The following is a 16,237-nucleotide window of genomic DNA, read 5'->3' on the forward strand; positions in this document are numbered from 1 at the left end:
TGAGTATCGGCCTGATTACCGAAGTGTATAGCCAGTGGGTTATTTTTGGGGAGAAGCCCCATTAGATACAATATTGCAAACTTATTCTTATGCTTGTTGTTTTTTAATTTATTGTTATCAATATAAATTATTAATTGATTTAAAGTTCCTTTTGTAAAAAGATTTACATATATTTGCATATATTGACAGGTTAATTGGACTTATTAAAAAAACACATCGATGTCATTACATATACAGTAAACACATGATCACTCGTACATAAAGTAAGCACAAATATGTAGTGAGTTTGTCTTTATAGTATAATTAGACTGAAGGTCCTTCAAATAAATATACATTTTGTACCTACATACGTACAAAAGCTCTGAAATATATCTTTGCATTCTGAATGTCATCTACAATTGTACTTTAATTGCAACAAAATGATGTCCAATGGAGAAGAAAACAATAAAACAAATCAAACCACAATCATATTCATATCATTTGCTTTTGTTAAGCTTGTTCTGTGGGTTTTGACGAGTCTGACAATAATAATAAAATTTTATTTTTAAAGTGCTGCTCTGCACTGATTCTCTTACATCTATCAAAGATCCAACAACACAAAGCATGGAAATATATGTGGATGTAAATTTGCACATTCAATTGAAGCTATTACCATTTCAATGTTGAGATTGAGTTGTGCAACAAGATGTTCAATTTAGCAACAAAAACTATCTATACAAAACTATCTATGGACCTAGGAGTAGAGTAAAAGTAAAAAATCATATATTAGCACAAAGTGGCGGCATTCTTTCTAAGAGTTCTCGTACATATAAATATCGTAAATTATTTACTTAGGTCAACTCATTTTATTTATGAAAGTAATATTCATTCAACAGATGGATAAGATACTCTAACTTGTTATCGTTAGATTCCAATACAACAACAAACAAAAACTAAAAACTTAGAAGATGCTAATTTCTTGAACAAATATTTTAATACATCGAACAGTAAAGAATGTATAAGTGTATTGGTAGGTAAATCATCTCTATTTCATCATAAAACTAAATTTTGTCTATATTTGATTAATAAAATGAAATTGAAACTTTAAATTTGTTTAAAAATATGTAAACAGAAAGAACACAGAGCTGAAGGATATGAAAAAATATCCCTTTTCCATTTTTTCTTACATATATCCTTATAAAATATTTTTTTCGTGTAGCATTGTTTTCCTTTTTATATTTTAGTTATATTTTTTCAATTAAATTAAAACATCTAAATAAATTAAACTTTGTTGATTCAATTAAAATAGTAATAGCTGAAAAATGATGTAATGTTAATTTTTTGATTTTCCTTCCCTTGTATAGAATTTTTAGTTTTTATAACTCCAACATCTCATAGTTAAAAAAAAGTCATTTCCCTCTTCAACGCGGCTTTTTAAAGGGCAGGTCCACCACGAAGTATCTAGAAAAAAGTCTCAAAGTTGATGCCATAACCACTGATTTTAGTAAGGGCTTTGGCAAGATCAGGCACCACATTATCAATTTAAAGCTAAAAGCTCTTGGTTTTCCAACATTGTTTATTGAGTGGATTAAATCTTACCTAGGAAATTAAAACGCGGAGTCTGATCCAATCTTCGCATCCTCAGGTGATCCTCAAGGTAGCCATCTCGCCCCAATCATATTTATACTTGCCAACAATTTGATTTTTCCACCTATGCTGACGACATCAAAATAATCAAAGCCATCGATTCATTCGAAGAATCTTCACTTCTTGAACATGATGTGAACATTTTTTTACCTGATGCAATAAAAACTTTCTAGACCTTCATATTAAAAAATGGCAATCTATGACTTCATTTCGTAAACGTTTACCTTCATATCCTCGTTCTCATATAGACCATTTAATTGCAAAAGCTAATTCTTGTCTTGGCCATATCAAACGTTGGTCTAAGGATCTTAACGATCAATACGTTACAAAGTCCTTATATATTTCTTATTACAAGCCCTTATATATTTCTTAAATACGCAGCAAGATTAAGTCACCTTTACACATTACCCAAAGAATTGAAGCAGTACAACGAAGAAATCTTTGTTTTGCTTTGCGTAATTTGGTTTGGTCTGATTCTTTAATCCTTCCCCTTTATAAGTACCCTTAACAATTTTTAAGTCTACAAACGCTTTCTCAACGTTGTCATATCGCCGATATAGTATTCGTCTACCAACTTATCAATTGGTTCATTAATTCTCCTGGTTTATTACAATTAATGAATGTAAATACAACCCGCGTTTTTTAGGATCCTTTCCTTTTATAAACCTCTTATTCATCCTACCAACTACGGATCCAATCTCTAGATCAAAGTAAACGATTTTTTGAAAGGACATTTAAGGACAATGTTGATGCTTTGGGAAGTGTTCGCTTTGTCGAAAAAAAAGCATTTTATTAACTTCCGATAAAAAATTATTGTAATGGGTCCGTTTTTTCGAATTGAAAATTTTGACATTTCACGACGTTTCAAGGACCCTAGAGTCGAAATAAAAGATCTTTAGAAAGATGTCTGCGCGTGAGTGTGTAAGTACTTTCGTACGTTCGCGACGATTTTTTCGTCGTCCATAGCTAAGGAACCAGAGGATTTAAAATAAATTTTGTTATACAGACAATATTGCAGAAAGATGCAGAAAGGGTTCTCAAGAAAATTGCGTGGGTGGTTTCTTACCATAGCAGTTTAAAAAGAGGTAAACATTTTGGTCAATCCTAAATATCTCACGAACCAATGACGCTAGAGACTTGTATTAAATTGTATATTATATATTGTAACGTGATACCAAACAAATATATTTTTTATAAATCAAAAAAACTGAAAAAAAACAAATTTTTTACCTCGAAAATTTTACGAATAAAAATTGATTTCATCTCCAAAACAACTTTGTGCAACGAAATAAACGTTTCTGGCATCTGATAAAATTTTGAGTAAAAATCAAATTAACAATTTGTTTACAAAAAATGAAAACCTGAAAAAATTAATACAAATTTTTAAAAAAATATTTTCGACTCAAATATCTTTTCAAAAAATTAAGATTATGCCTTCCAACCAATTTTAACTTATAAGAAATATGTTTTGCTTACAAAAAATACAAAACCTAAACAAAAATAAAAAAATTGGTTAAAATAATTTTTCGACGTAAATACCTTTTCAAAACTTTGAGATATTGGCTTCAAACTAATTTTATCTTATAAGAAATATTGTTTCCAACATTCGATACAATTTTGAGAAAAATCAAATTGACAGGTTTGCAAAAAATATAAACCTAAAAGAAACAATACTTAAGCTATGATTACACGGTCAACGGAATCGGTCAACGCGTTGACTCTCTGACGTCACAAAAAATACATATTTTCTCCGTCATCTCACCGTCAACGTTTACAGTATCAATGCTTAAAACATTGACTATCACACGGTTGACACTATTGGGTCAATGTTGTCCCAAATAACAGGTGTGTCAACCTGACTTTTACTCATCAGTGTCAATGCATTGACTCGCAAAACTTTGATGATCACACGGCTTGAGGCAAAGCAAAAAATTGGTTGAAGGTCCGGGAGAAAGAAGGATTTGGTGTAAAAAAAATTATTACGCGAATTGCGCGCTGAGGAACCAACTTTATATCGAAATTTCCTCCGCATGTGCGCAAGGCAGTTTGATTACTTGCTGGCGCTGGTGAAGCCTCACATACAAAAACAAAATACAAAAATGCGGACGAGCATTTCTGCCGAGGTACGATTGGTCCTCACACTGCGATTCGACGTTTTCGGAGCTGAATTGCTGATTCAATTCATTGAAGCATCCGTGTAGGCTCCCTCCTTAAAAAATATATGTATGTATATTTTACGATTGAATTTATACAAAAAATATAAGCTTACCAAGGCAATGTTGAAACTAATTCTACTGATTGAAGCACTTCGGCAGACTGAATGAACATCATTTCGGAAAAGTGAGCCCATGACACGGTCGCTATTTCTGAAGTGCCTTGGCCCGATTTTTTGGCTCGGATCTTGCCTAAATTTGCCTTGAAGAGGCTACAAAGGGCGTTCCATTTCTTTCTAGCTTCAAAGCTATCGACATTTTAGATCCCTAGCTCCTCAGTAACTTGTTTCCAGCACTCACATTTTATGTGAGCCAGCTAATAATCGCTGCATCCTCCATCAGAAATCGCTGGTCGCTTTTCGACACCTGAAATCAACGCCGATATTTTATTTTTTTGGCCCAAGCGTATGCAATTTTTCTTTTGCGTTGTGCTTTTTTCTTTTTTTGGTCTTCATCTTGGGCAAGTGACTCCTGTCTTGGAGTAGCATCGTCGATGTCTTCTGCCCGTCAACGCTGGTCATTCCGATGACACGACTCCGTCAACGCGTCCCAATGACGTTAACAGAGAGATGACACTCTTGTGACGTCATTTTTACGTCAGAGAGTCAACGCATTGACCGATTTCGTTGACTGTGTAATCATAGCTTTAAACTTGTTAAAACTTTCGACTTAAATAGCTTTTTAAAAATTAAAAAAATGGCTTCAAACTTGTTTTATTTCACAGTAAATATTGTTTTCGATATTCAGTTTCTTTTTAATAAAAATCCAACAGTCCGGTTTTTCATTAAAAAATAGTACCCAAATTTAGTAAAAACGGATGTTCGATTCTAGATATCTCTCAAATTAATTTCATTCATCCAATTTCTATTTGTTTATATAAGAAATAAACAAGTTAAGAAATGCTACTACAATTAAACAAGACAAATCGAAAGTCGGGATGGGAAGTTATCAGTGTGGGTCGCATCCCAGCCTCTTTTTTGTTATTGTATGCGCTTCATCTGGTAGACTGACCTAGTGACTTCCAACCATTCCTGTGTGTCAGCAACGTAATGTAATGAATACGCCCTGCAGTTTTTATGCAAAATACGCACAAAATATTTCTTGAAACATTTTTTATGGCCAGAATTACTCTTGGAAGATTTGTTAATGATGTGTAAAAACCGGAATTGAAGTTTGGTCCAATGTGAATCAATATCTTCTTGATGCATACCAAAAAAAGAGGCTGGGATGCGACCCACACTGATAACTTCCCATCCCGTCTGTCGATTTGTCTTGCTTAAAAGTTTGTCTTTATGTACTCGTATCAATTTTTACCAAATTTGCGTACTCTTTTTGTAGATTTTATTTTTTATAAAAAAGAGAACTGTTGGATTTTAATATAATAATAATTACTGAATATCGAAAACAAAATTTTCTGTGAAATAAAATAAGTTTCAAGCCAATATTTTTAAGTTTTGAAAAGCTATTTGAGTCGAAAGTAAATTTTTACGAAGTTTTAGTATTGTTTTTATTTTAGAGTTTTATTTTTTGTAAAAAAAACTGTCAATTCGATTTTTTAAAAATTTTACCAACAATATTTCTTATGAGATAAAATTACTCTAAAGCCAATACTTAAAATTTTTAAAGAGATATTTGAGTCGAAAATCAATTTTTACCAACTTTTATACATTTTTTTTAGGTTTTTATTTTTTGTAAAAAAACTGTCAATTCGATTTTTTTCAAACTTTAACTGAATGTTGACAGCAAGATTTTTTGAAAGACAAAAGTAAATTAAAGCCAATATCTCAAAGTTTTGAAAAGATATTTGAGTCGAAAATCAATTTTTACCAACTTTTATACATTTTTTTTTTAGGTTTCTATTTTTTGTAAAAAAAACTGTTAGTTCGATTTTTTTCAAACTTTAACTGAATGTTGACAACAAGATTTTTTGAAAGATGAAAGTAAATAAAAGCCAATATCTTAAAGTTTTGAAAAGATATTTGAGTCGAAAATCAATTTTTACCAACTTTTATAAATTTTTTTTAGGTTTTTATTTTATGTAAAAAAACTGTCAATTCGTTTTTTTTTAAACTTTAACTGAATGTTGACAACAAGATTTTTTGAAAGATAAAAGTAAATAAAATCCAATATCTCAAAGTTTTGAAAAGATATTTGAGTCGAAAATCAATTTTTACCACCTTTTATAAATTTTTTGTTTAGGTTTTTATTTTTTGTAAAAAAAACTGTCCATTCGATTTTTCTCAAAATTTTTCTGAATGTTGAAAACAATATTTCTTATAAGATAAAATGAAATTGAAGCCTTAATTTCAAATTTTTGAAAAGATATTTGAATCGATATTCAATTTTTACGAACTTTGAGTAATGTTTTTTTTTTAGATTTTTATTTTTTATAAAAAAAACTGTCAATTAGATTTTTCTCAAAATTTTATCAAATGTCAAAAACACTATTTTTCGTTGCACAAAATTGTTTTAGAGATGAAATCATATTTCAGTCGTAAAATTTTGGAGGTGACAATTTTTTTTTTCAGTTTTATTGATTTAAAAAAAAAGCCGTTATATTGACTTTTTTCAAAAAATATTCCTGTTTGGAATCACGTTACAATCTATTATATAAAATTTAATTCAAGTCTCTAGCGTTTTTGGTTCGTAAGATATTTAGGGTTAACCAAAATTTTCACTTTTTTTTAAACTGCTATGGTAAAAAAACCACCCACGCAATTTTCTTGAGAGCCCTTTCTGCATCTTTCTGCCTTATTATCTGTATAACAAAATTTATTTGAAGTCGATATCTCTTCTGGTTCTTGAGCTATGGACGACGAAAAAAACGTCGCGAACGTACGGACGTACGGACGTACGGACGTACAAACGTACGTACACACGCACGCACAGACATCTTTCTAAAAATCTTTTATTTCGACTCTAGGGACCTTGAAACGTCGAGAAATGTCAAAATTTTCAATTTGACAAATCGAACCCATTACAATAACTTCCTATGGGAAGTTAACAAAAATTACTGTGATCTTTTGATCTTTGATCCTTCGATTTCGGAGTAATACAACAGTATTTTGTGAAAATATCGATATAGCAAAGATATGCATGAAACTTTGCGCTGGTGTTCAAGAGAAGATAATTTCTCAATAGTAGAACGGTCGTCTATCATTTTCAAAGCTCTTTTTTCAAATCTATCCAAAAAAACTCAAAAACGTTATTCGGCCACTGGCTCCCATATAGAAAAAACACTCGAATTTTGGAAGAATTAAGCCTTTGATAATTTTAGCCAGAGGGATGCAAAACTTCTAGCATCGTCACGTCGTCGAAGAAAGCACTTAGCAGCATTTTTGATGAAGTCAGTTTTAGAATCCCCCTTGGAATCACCATCAGAATTTAATGAGTTTATCACACGCTGCCTTTAGTAACGTTAGTCCACATTCAACGGACAAGGATGCAAATCTGAAAACGATACTAGTGTTGTTATCAATGAACAAACTTTGTGGGTTAGAAATTTCAGACAAGATATCATTTATAAAAATTAAGAAGAGTGTTGGAGACAGAACGGAGCCTTATTTGTGGATATCAGATTTGAACCCGTCCAATACTACTTGAAGTGGATGGTCCGAAAGATAATTACTAACCTAACTAAGAAATGCATCAATACCAAATGCTCTCATTTTTAAAAAGAGAGCTTAATGGCAATTTCTATAAAATGCCTTTGAAATGTCAAGTGCCATAATCTTACATTCTCTAAAACGATGTAAAGAATTGTTCTACTGTTCGGTGAGATAAATTAACTAACTAATATATTGCCGGTCATTAAGAAGCTTTTTTTCTTCAATATTTTCTAAAGCTGAAAATTGATCAGTGTTTCCATGACCTTGAAAAGAAGGGACGTAAGTGCAATTGAAAGATAGTTAGATGGTAAGGAGAATTCGCCTTTTTAGGGACAGACTGGACGAATGCCATTTTCTATTCATTCGGAAAGAGATCTGTAGAATAGGACAGATGAAAAAGCTTACGAAGTAGTTTTGCCAGCGTTGAAGAACACCACTTCAGAATAAAAGGGGTTTTACTATCCGGACCAGCGGATTTGTGAATATCAATATTTTTAAGAATTCTAGCAGCTTTACTATATGCGTATATTTACAAATAACAATTAATACAAAATTGAAACATTTTCCAAAAAAAAAAAAAAAAATTCCTGAGCCCGAACCATTTCGCGGCTTTAAATCTAATTTTACTTTTTTAACTCTCATATAACTAAAGAGGAGTCATTGCTCTGTTTGTATATCTTGCTGCATATAGACATTTTATTACCCTTTTAATTTAGCATGTTATTTATGGCTCCAGCCTCTTGAAAAAATGTTGTACCTAACAGGTGGTGTCAAGTGTTATGTACATTACAGTTATAAATGTGTACATATGTACTTGACAGTGTACACGGATAAGATTTGGTCCAAAGTTATTCGGTCATCGGAAACCTCAACATTGTACATATATGAAAGTTATTTATACTTTTTTATTATACATACATTTCTTCGTTACCAACAAATTAAAAATAATGTAATTATATCCTGAACAGGTATTTAAAAACTTTTAATAACATATACAAACGAATGAATATACAATTGTATGAATTCCTGTAAAATATGTTAGAATCTTATTTTGATTACAGTGAACCTCGGAAGTTAATATTTATTAGTTTAAAAAAATCCCGAAAACAGTTACGAAGTGTATTAGGCACTATTTAACGTTCCAAATTTATTGGTCTTAAGAAGCATTGTAACTTTACTCAGCCTCTATGACGCATTTATTAATACAACTTAATAAGTTTACTTACGATTGTTTTATCTTTTATAATGAAAAAGATTATAAACTTGTGTCTCGAGCCACTCAAACGCGCTCATTATCATTTAGTTGAAATTAGTAATATAAAAAGCTGTTTAAAATGCTTTTTTTTGGAAACACATAAATAATAACGAAAATAAAAATTTGTTGTATTTTTTATTTTTACCCTGTAAATATTTGTAATACCTTAAATATCTTTTTTTTAAATATTAATTCAGTATACACAAAGGGTGTACCAAATGCAACTTTCTTTTTAAAAATTCATTTTAATTATTACGGGAAAAGTCAAAATTCCTATTAATAAAGGAACACAGCATTGTTTAAGGTGCTACGTCGACTGACTTCTTCACAGTAGGGCATCCCGTCATGCTAATTTTTCAAGAACTCGTTGAAGATTCCGAGCTGTTTAGTTCACAGATTGCTGAATGATATTGGCTTTAAGTGATTGAATTGTTTCCGAATTATTTATGTTATAATAGCTCTTTATTAAATTAACAATACGTCTGTATTCGTAGTATTGGTGTAATAATTTATTGTAAAAAATGTGTCTCCATAGAAAAAATATTTAAAAGTATATAAAGGGTTTTTCAACTGGCGCTGGTAAATTTTGGTGCCCCGTGGTGCCCATTTTGTTTTGGTGACATCTGTCAAATCTTTTGTTTATTATTCAGTTGCTTATGGCAAATGACATGATTGAACAGCACGTTCTAATGATAAAACTTTATTATCAAAATGAGTGTTTGTTAAGGCAAACATCGCGCGCATTCCGTAAATTTTGTGGTAGACGTGCTGGCCCTTGACAGTCGACTTTTCAACGTTTGGTGGCCATATTTGAGACGATCGGTTCAGTAAACAATCAGCTAATACCTGTACGTTCAAGGAACGAAAGTTCGGCCGAGAACATCACCGCTGTCCATGAAGCTGTACACAAGAACTCGGACTTTCGCTTACTTACTTACTTACTTACTTCAACATGGTGAATTTTGCGTCGGGACTTGGACTTACATCCGTAAAAGATCCACTTGACCCAGGAGCTCAAAGTTCATGACCATAGATAACACCGTTTGCGGTTGATGGGGCTTCGAATCGTTTGGAAAGGGACCCCAATTTTGGCCGAAAAATCATGTTTAGTGACGAGGCGCATTTTTTGATGAATGGCTGTGTTAACAAGCAAAATTTGCAGTATATGAGACGACACCAACTGGAGGTTCACCAGGTAATAATGCATCCTCAAAAAGTTATCTATTGGTGTGGATTTTGGGCCGGCGGCGTAATTGGTCCGTACTTTTTTTGAAAACTACGGTAGTGATGCGGTATCCGTCAACAGCGAGGGCTAAATAACGATGGTAACTAATTTCTTACTACCCAAATTGATGGCGCTACGTGCCACAAAGCAAAAGCCACGATTGACATTTTGCATAAACGGTTTGAGAGTAGGGTTACCTCCCGTAGGGGTGATGTCGATTGGGCTCCAAGGTCATGCGATTTGACCACGCTAGACTTTTTCCTGTGGGGTTTTTTTGAAGTCGCAGATCTATGCAAATAAACCACAATCTACCAATGCCCTAAAGGTGAACATAACACAATCCATCGCTCAAATTCAGTCCGTTTTATGCGAAAAGTTTTTGAAAATTTGACCACTCGGATCTCTGCCACAGTAAGAAACCAAGGTGGGCATTTGAATTATGTCATATTCCACACACCTTTCAAATAAAAAAAATAATTTTGTTAATAACTTCCACACAGCTTGTTTTATTCCATTTCAACATCTACCCGTCTTTTTTTTATTAATTATATTCGAGTATTTATGAACACAGTACTTATAAGACTCCCTCTAAATCTAATAGATTTAATTCTTTCAGTAGAAGCTAAAATCGAAAAATTCTTAATGACTTGGTAAAAATATTCGCAAGTTGGTAATCGGTGCTCACAGGTAATATTTCTAATAATGCCCATGTAACGTGATCTCTTATTAAGTTGTGATCGTTTGTATTCGGAATTTACATCTTCATAAATAGGAATAGTCTTAGTGCAATCCATAACTTTCTTGTCTAATACAGTTCATCCCAACAATCCCAATAGTTTCGGATACGGCTGCACTGAGAGCAATGTATTCTGCTTCATATATTCCCACAGTATTTTGCTTCTTGCTTGATCATGATACACTATTGTCAGAACCTTTAAATATAAATATAACCGTTTACTGATTTTCGATCAACAATATGTGAAGCTCAATCCGCATCACAGTAACCAAAAAACATTTCACTGTTGAGTGAGTGACTTTCTGTTATTTTTTTTTTTAAAAGCTTCTCATGTAGCCGATGGAATAACATATATCTGGTCTTGGTATCATAGCATTAAGTATATTAGACTCCCAAGTAGTTCTCGATAAATTTGATCTGTAATCTGCTTGTCGTCATCAATTTGAAATGCCTTTTCCATAGGTGTTTTTGAGGGGTTGCAATCTGTCATTTTGATTTTCTTTTGTATCTTGTCAATGTTTACTTTTTGACATAATAGCATGGCTTCATATTGTTTGTCATATTCGATTTTGTTTCCAACAAAACTTCTTAGTTCATCATAGTCAAACATCTCCAAATGTTCTGAAATTTGTTGCTTCATTTTCTTGATTTTAGGTAGATTTTTTTCTAGCTGTGTAAAAGTATATTGGTTGGTTTTCAAATAAAGCAGAAGTCATGTTTAGATCTTTTATATCCAGTTTTAAAATAAAGTATTATTTACCTCCTCATTCCAGCAACGAGTTCTTTGTTTCAAAGACTTTCTTAAATTGGATTGGAATCCATGTCAGTTGTAGCTCCAAGTCCTTCAGGTGTTTCCAAGTATATTTCTTCTTTCAGTTGACTATGTAAAAAGGCAGTTAAACATCTAACTTATGGTTCTCCTGAACTCGCACTCCCATAAGTTTTGCAACAGGCACTGTCAAAACAATTCACATAGTTTTAAGTTTTGCAACAGGCCATGTCAAAACAGTTCATATAATTGTAACAGGCGCAAAAGTGTCTTCGAAATTTAGCCTATATTTCTGTAGAAATCGTTTAACAGCTAGACGTGCTTTGTATACTTTATTGGTTTGGCTTTTTCAGAATGTTTGATTTGAAAAATCAATTTTGACTTCAAACGTTTGATAACTGTACCTGCAGATTACTTCGCCGATTCCTTAGCGTGTTTTTTCTCAATTGATTTAATTCAGGGCTTTAGTTTTCTTCTTACAGTCTATGTTATTCTTTATTAAGTAGTAGTAGTAGTAAAATTTTATTGAGATTTTTCTTTTCATTTACATTTTTTAATTTTCACTTATATTATAATGTTTACATTATGTTAATATAGATTAAGTAATATTGCCGACTTAGAATTGGCCAAGCTAGACATTTATTTAACTAATTTTAGTTTCACAACCAAACAATTCAATATTTAAAGCACAATGTCTTACTTATTAAAAGAATGTGTCCACTCAACGAGACAGCATACTATAAAAGAGCTTAACCTAAGAATAACTTAACTTAAGAATTAAAGGAGGATAGAATTAGAAAAAGAGTAACAATATTAAAATAAAAATAGGGGATAGAAATATGTATCCAATACACAAAGTGTGTGTGCAAGGAGGGCAGAAGGCCATTTATAAAGAGCAAATACAAAGAAGAATTATATATTTTTTTTTTTTCACAAACACAAACATACATTATTATAATTCAGTTTTTCTCTCTCTTTAGTTTTTATGAGTGTATGGTGAATCTTTGTACTGTATGTCAGTCTCAACCAATCTTAGGCTACTTAAAGACACTTAAATTTATTTATAATTTATTACACAGCAAGGTATAATGGCCTTAAAGGCCCTTGTACAATTATTGATCACATACGTTTCATAGATTATGTTATTAAAAGTTAAAATAAATACATAATTAACATTTTGTACTAATTAAGGAGTTTAATCACAATTTTGTTACAGGCTAGCAGGGAGATTGAACCACTTAGCCCCTGTAGTTGTTTATGGAGCGTTTTACATAAAAAGGTGAAAGGAATTCAGCTTCATCGTAAAGCAATTGGGAAACTGGATTGGAATCCTCAGATAGGATGCTAACAGGAGACAAATAGTACTGTTCGTTGATAAAATTTCCAAAGTTATCCTCAAATACGGGACAATACCAGAATCATTATATAAGCTTCTATTGCTATACCATTTACCGGAAGGCTTTCGTTTTTTAGAGATGCAGCTTCGAACAATTCGTCTTTCAAATTTTTGCAGTTCACAAGCCACGTTTGGTGTTATTTGGAACCAAATGAGGAATCCATAAGATATGAGCGGGCGAATTAGTGTCTTGTACATAAGTAGTTTTGTCGATTTTTCTACGTTTTAAGAGTTAAGCAGGGGTTTGAGAGCTGCTGCCGCACCCTTACTTTTGTTCAAGGCCAATCTTGCATGAGGGTTCATTTTCAATCTTTCATGAAGATGAACTCCCAGATATTTGATCGAGTTCTTCAGTGGAATAGAATTACCCTCTATGCAGAGTTTGATTTGGCGACTTTCACGTACGGCCAAGTGATGTCCTCTTCCTGAAGCATTGCGGAAGCAAATTAGCTCACACTTATTGAAATTCAAATGGATTCCCCACTTTTTGTAGTAAACATTTGCTTCGTTAAGGTGGGATTTAACCTCTTCAAGAGCATCATGTGGGCGCTCATGTGAACTAAATAAGAGTGTGTCATCAGCATATAGGATAGCTTGAGAGTTGTTAAATTGGATTGGAAAGTCATGAAGATAAATATTGGAAAGGAATGGACCAAGGATGGATCCCTGGGGTACCCCTGAGAGTATGGGAATAGAAGAGGAATATTCGTTTTCGAAAAGCACAGAGAGGCTGCGATTAGAAAGAAAGCTTTGTATAATTTTTATGAAGTAGGGAGGAAAATTGAGTTGTTTTATTTTAAAAACTAGTCCTGCGTGCCAAACAGAATCAAAATCTTTTGTAAGATCTAGTGCGCACACCGTACACCGCTTACTTCTTAAATTTTTCCAAGGTTTGATAGGAGAGATATGGGACGAAAATCAGTTAAGTTACAGGATCTATTGCTTTTTTTTATAGGAATTAACTTTGCCTTTTTCCAGGATAAAGGAAAATAGCTATTATTTATGCAGTTATTGATTAAAGGGGTCAAGTGTTTAGCTAGGGTTATTCTGACTTTTCTTAGAATAAAATTTGGAATACCATCAGGGCCGGCTGATTTTTTATTATTCAATGACGTAATTATTGATTCAACCAAAGTCGACGACGCAAGAAATTCATAAGATATGGTATTAGATCAGTTAGTTGGCGAAAAGGTAGTAAGAATCAAGTCACCATTCCATGCTGAGAAAGCGCTATTGGTCGTTGTTACTAACAGTGAATTTTGAATGTCTACTGTAGGCGTTTTCAAGGAATAAAGATCCGCATAGAATTCTTCAAATGCTTTTACTTTGTCACAAGGAGAGGTGAGCACTCTATCGCCCCAAGTTAGCACTTGAGAATTGCCGTCCCTACTTTTATTTTTTCTACCAGTTATCCGATCAATGACTTTGAATACATTTGCCGAAGGCTTTAAGCTATTTAATTCTTCTCTAAATCGCTCGTTAACTTCGATTCTTACTTTGTCTTTAATGATTTTGCTTAGACAACTAATTCTTGAGGAAAGCTCGGAGTACTCACGACTGTTACGATCACCAAACCGGTGGAAATTTTTTCCAACTTTTTTTTCCATACTTTTCTCAACCTGAACAAGTTAAGGGTATCATTACAAATATTAAAATGGTTACGGACCAGTTTTTTATTCTTGCTGAATAAATTCATGCACTCAGTTAAGGTGTTGGACAGAGAATCTATGTATACATCAATTTCTTCATTTGATAAGTTCCGATCGGTTGGAACAGCAATATTGGTCAGCTTTTCTTCAAGAGAACGATTAAAATTGGCCCAGTTTGTATCTTTGTAACATGTAAACGTTCGAGGAAAAGTAGGAAAAGGACAGTCGGATCTTAGTTGCAAACTCATAAAGACCGGAAAATGGTCGGAAATTAGGTCTAACGTGAGGCATGCGATATTGTTACCAGCACAAAGATTTGATGAAATCATAAAAAAATCAATATGTGAACCAGAACTAGGACGAGTAGGACCTACGGCTGCGGCAAGGTCAAAGTCAAGAAAGTGATAATTAGAGTACCAGTTGGCAAAGTGAAAACCGTTAAAATTTATTTTAGAGTCACCCCATAAGGAATGCCGTGAGTTGAAGTCACCTCCCACGACAACGTAATCAAAGTTACCTAAGCAAGCGAAAAGATCATTAAGGGCCGGAATCATAGCAGAACCGATGTTGCACGGAATGTAAACTGAAACTAATGCTAAAACTTTGGATGAGTTAATTGATTTTATAGGTATTGAAGCTATGGTGGCGGATATTATATTGTTTGAAAAAAACACTTGAGAACTTTGGAATGAGTTTTTAAGTAGGATACCGGTACCCCTACCTTCATTATTTCTAAATAAATCATAGTTTTGTTTAAAACTGCTTTTAACTCTGTTTTTTTTAATACAAGTTTCTTGTAAAAGAATTGCAGTAGGAAGAGTATCCTTTAGAAGGAGATCTACTTCAACTTGCTTGTCGTATGAAAAAGAATTGATATTGGCTGTTATTACGTTAATATTCATGGTGAGTGGTATAGAAAGAGAGGCAATAAAAGACAGGTATGCACCTGGTTTTTGGTTATCATCCAACTTGTTGTATTTTGGCCAAAAATCACGAATTTTAGCAATTAATTGGCTTATTGGTAAGCCAAACAGTTTGTTAGATTCCTCCATAAAGTCCGAAATATCGTTTTCAGGTTTTACATTGGGCTGTGCTGACCTGGCTAATAACCGAATTTTTTAAACCAGCCTTACTACTCTTAATAGCAGCCAAGACAGATTCCTTTTTTTTAGGTATTCTACACGACTAGGACAACCCTTGTAGCTTGCCGGGTGGCCTGCCTTTCCACAGTTCACACATGACGCCACAGAAGATTCACTTTTTGGACCTACTTCACACTTTCACGCGAAAGAGCAGTAATTTGAAACATGCCCAAACCTTTGGCATCTGTAACACTGTCGAGTCCCCGAACTTCTGACAGAATCCCACCGAATTCTATGTCTCAACAAAGAACTAATTTTTTTAATTTTCACCATGCTTTCCCTATCCTCCAAAACGCAATGGAAGAGATCCAAGGGAATCTCATTTTCTTTCGACCACTTGGTCTCAAATTTTTTAACTGTCAGCGCCAAAGAGGCGTCCAGTTTCAGAAACTCCTTCTGCACTTCCACCGGTGAGAAATTACCACTTAGCCCTTTAAGAACCAAATTAAACTTTTTCTTTTGTTTAGGAGTAAAAGTAAAGGCATCAATGCTACACTTCTTAAAATATTCCATAAGGAAACTATGTATGTAATTCAATCCCCCTTACAAATATTTTCAATCTACAAAACCCGTTTGTAACAAATTTTATATTATTTAAATCATACTTTGACTTACTTA

This window comes from Eupeodes corollae, chromosome 3, assembly GCF_945859685.1.
Source record: "Eupeodes corollae chromosome 3, idEupCoro1.1, whole genome shotgun sequence".
Lineage (NCBI taxonomy): Eukaryota > Metazoa > Arthropoda > Insecta > Diptera > Syrphidae > Eupeodes > Eupeodes corollae.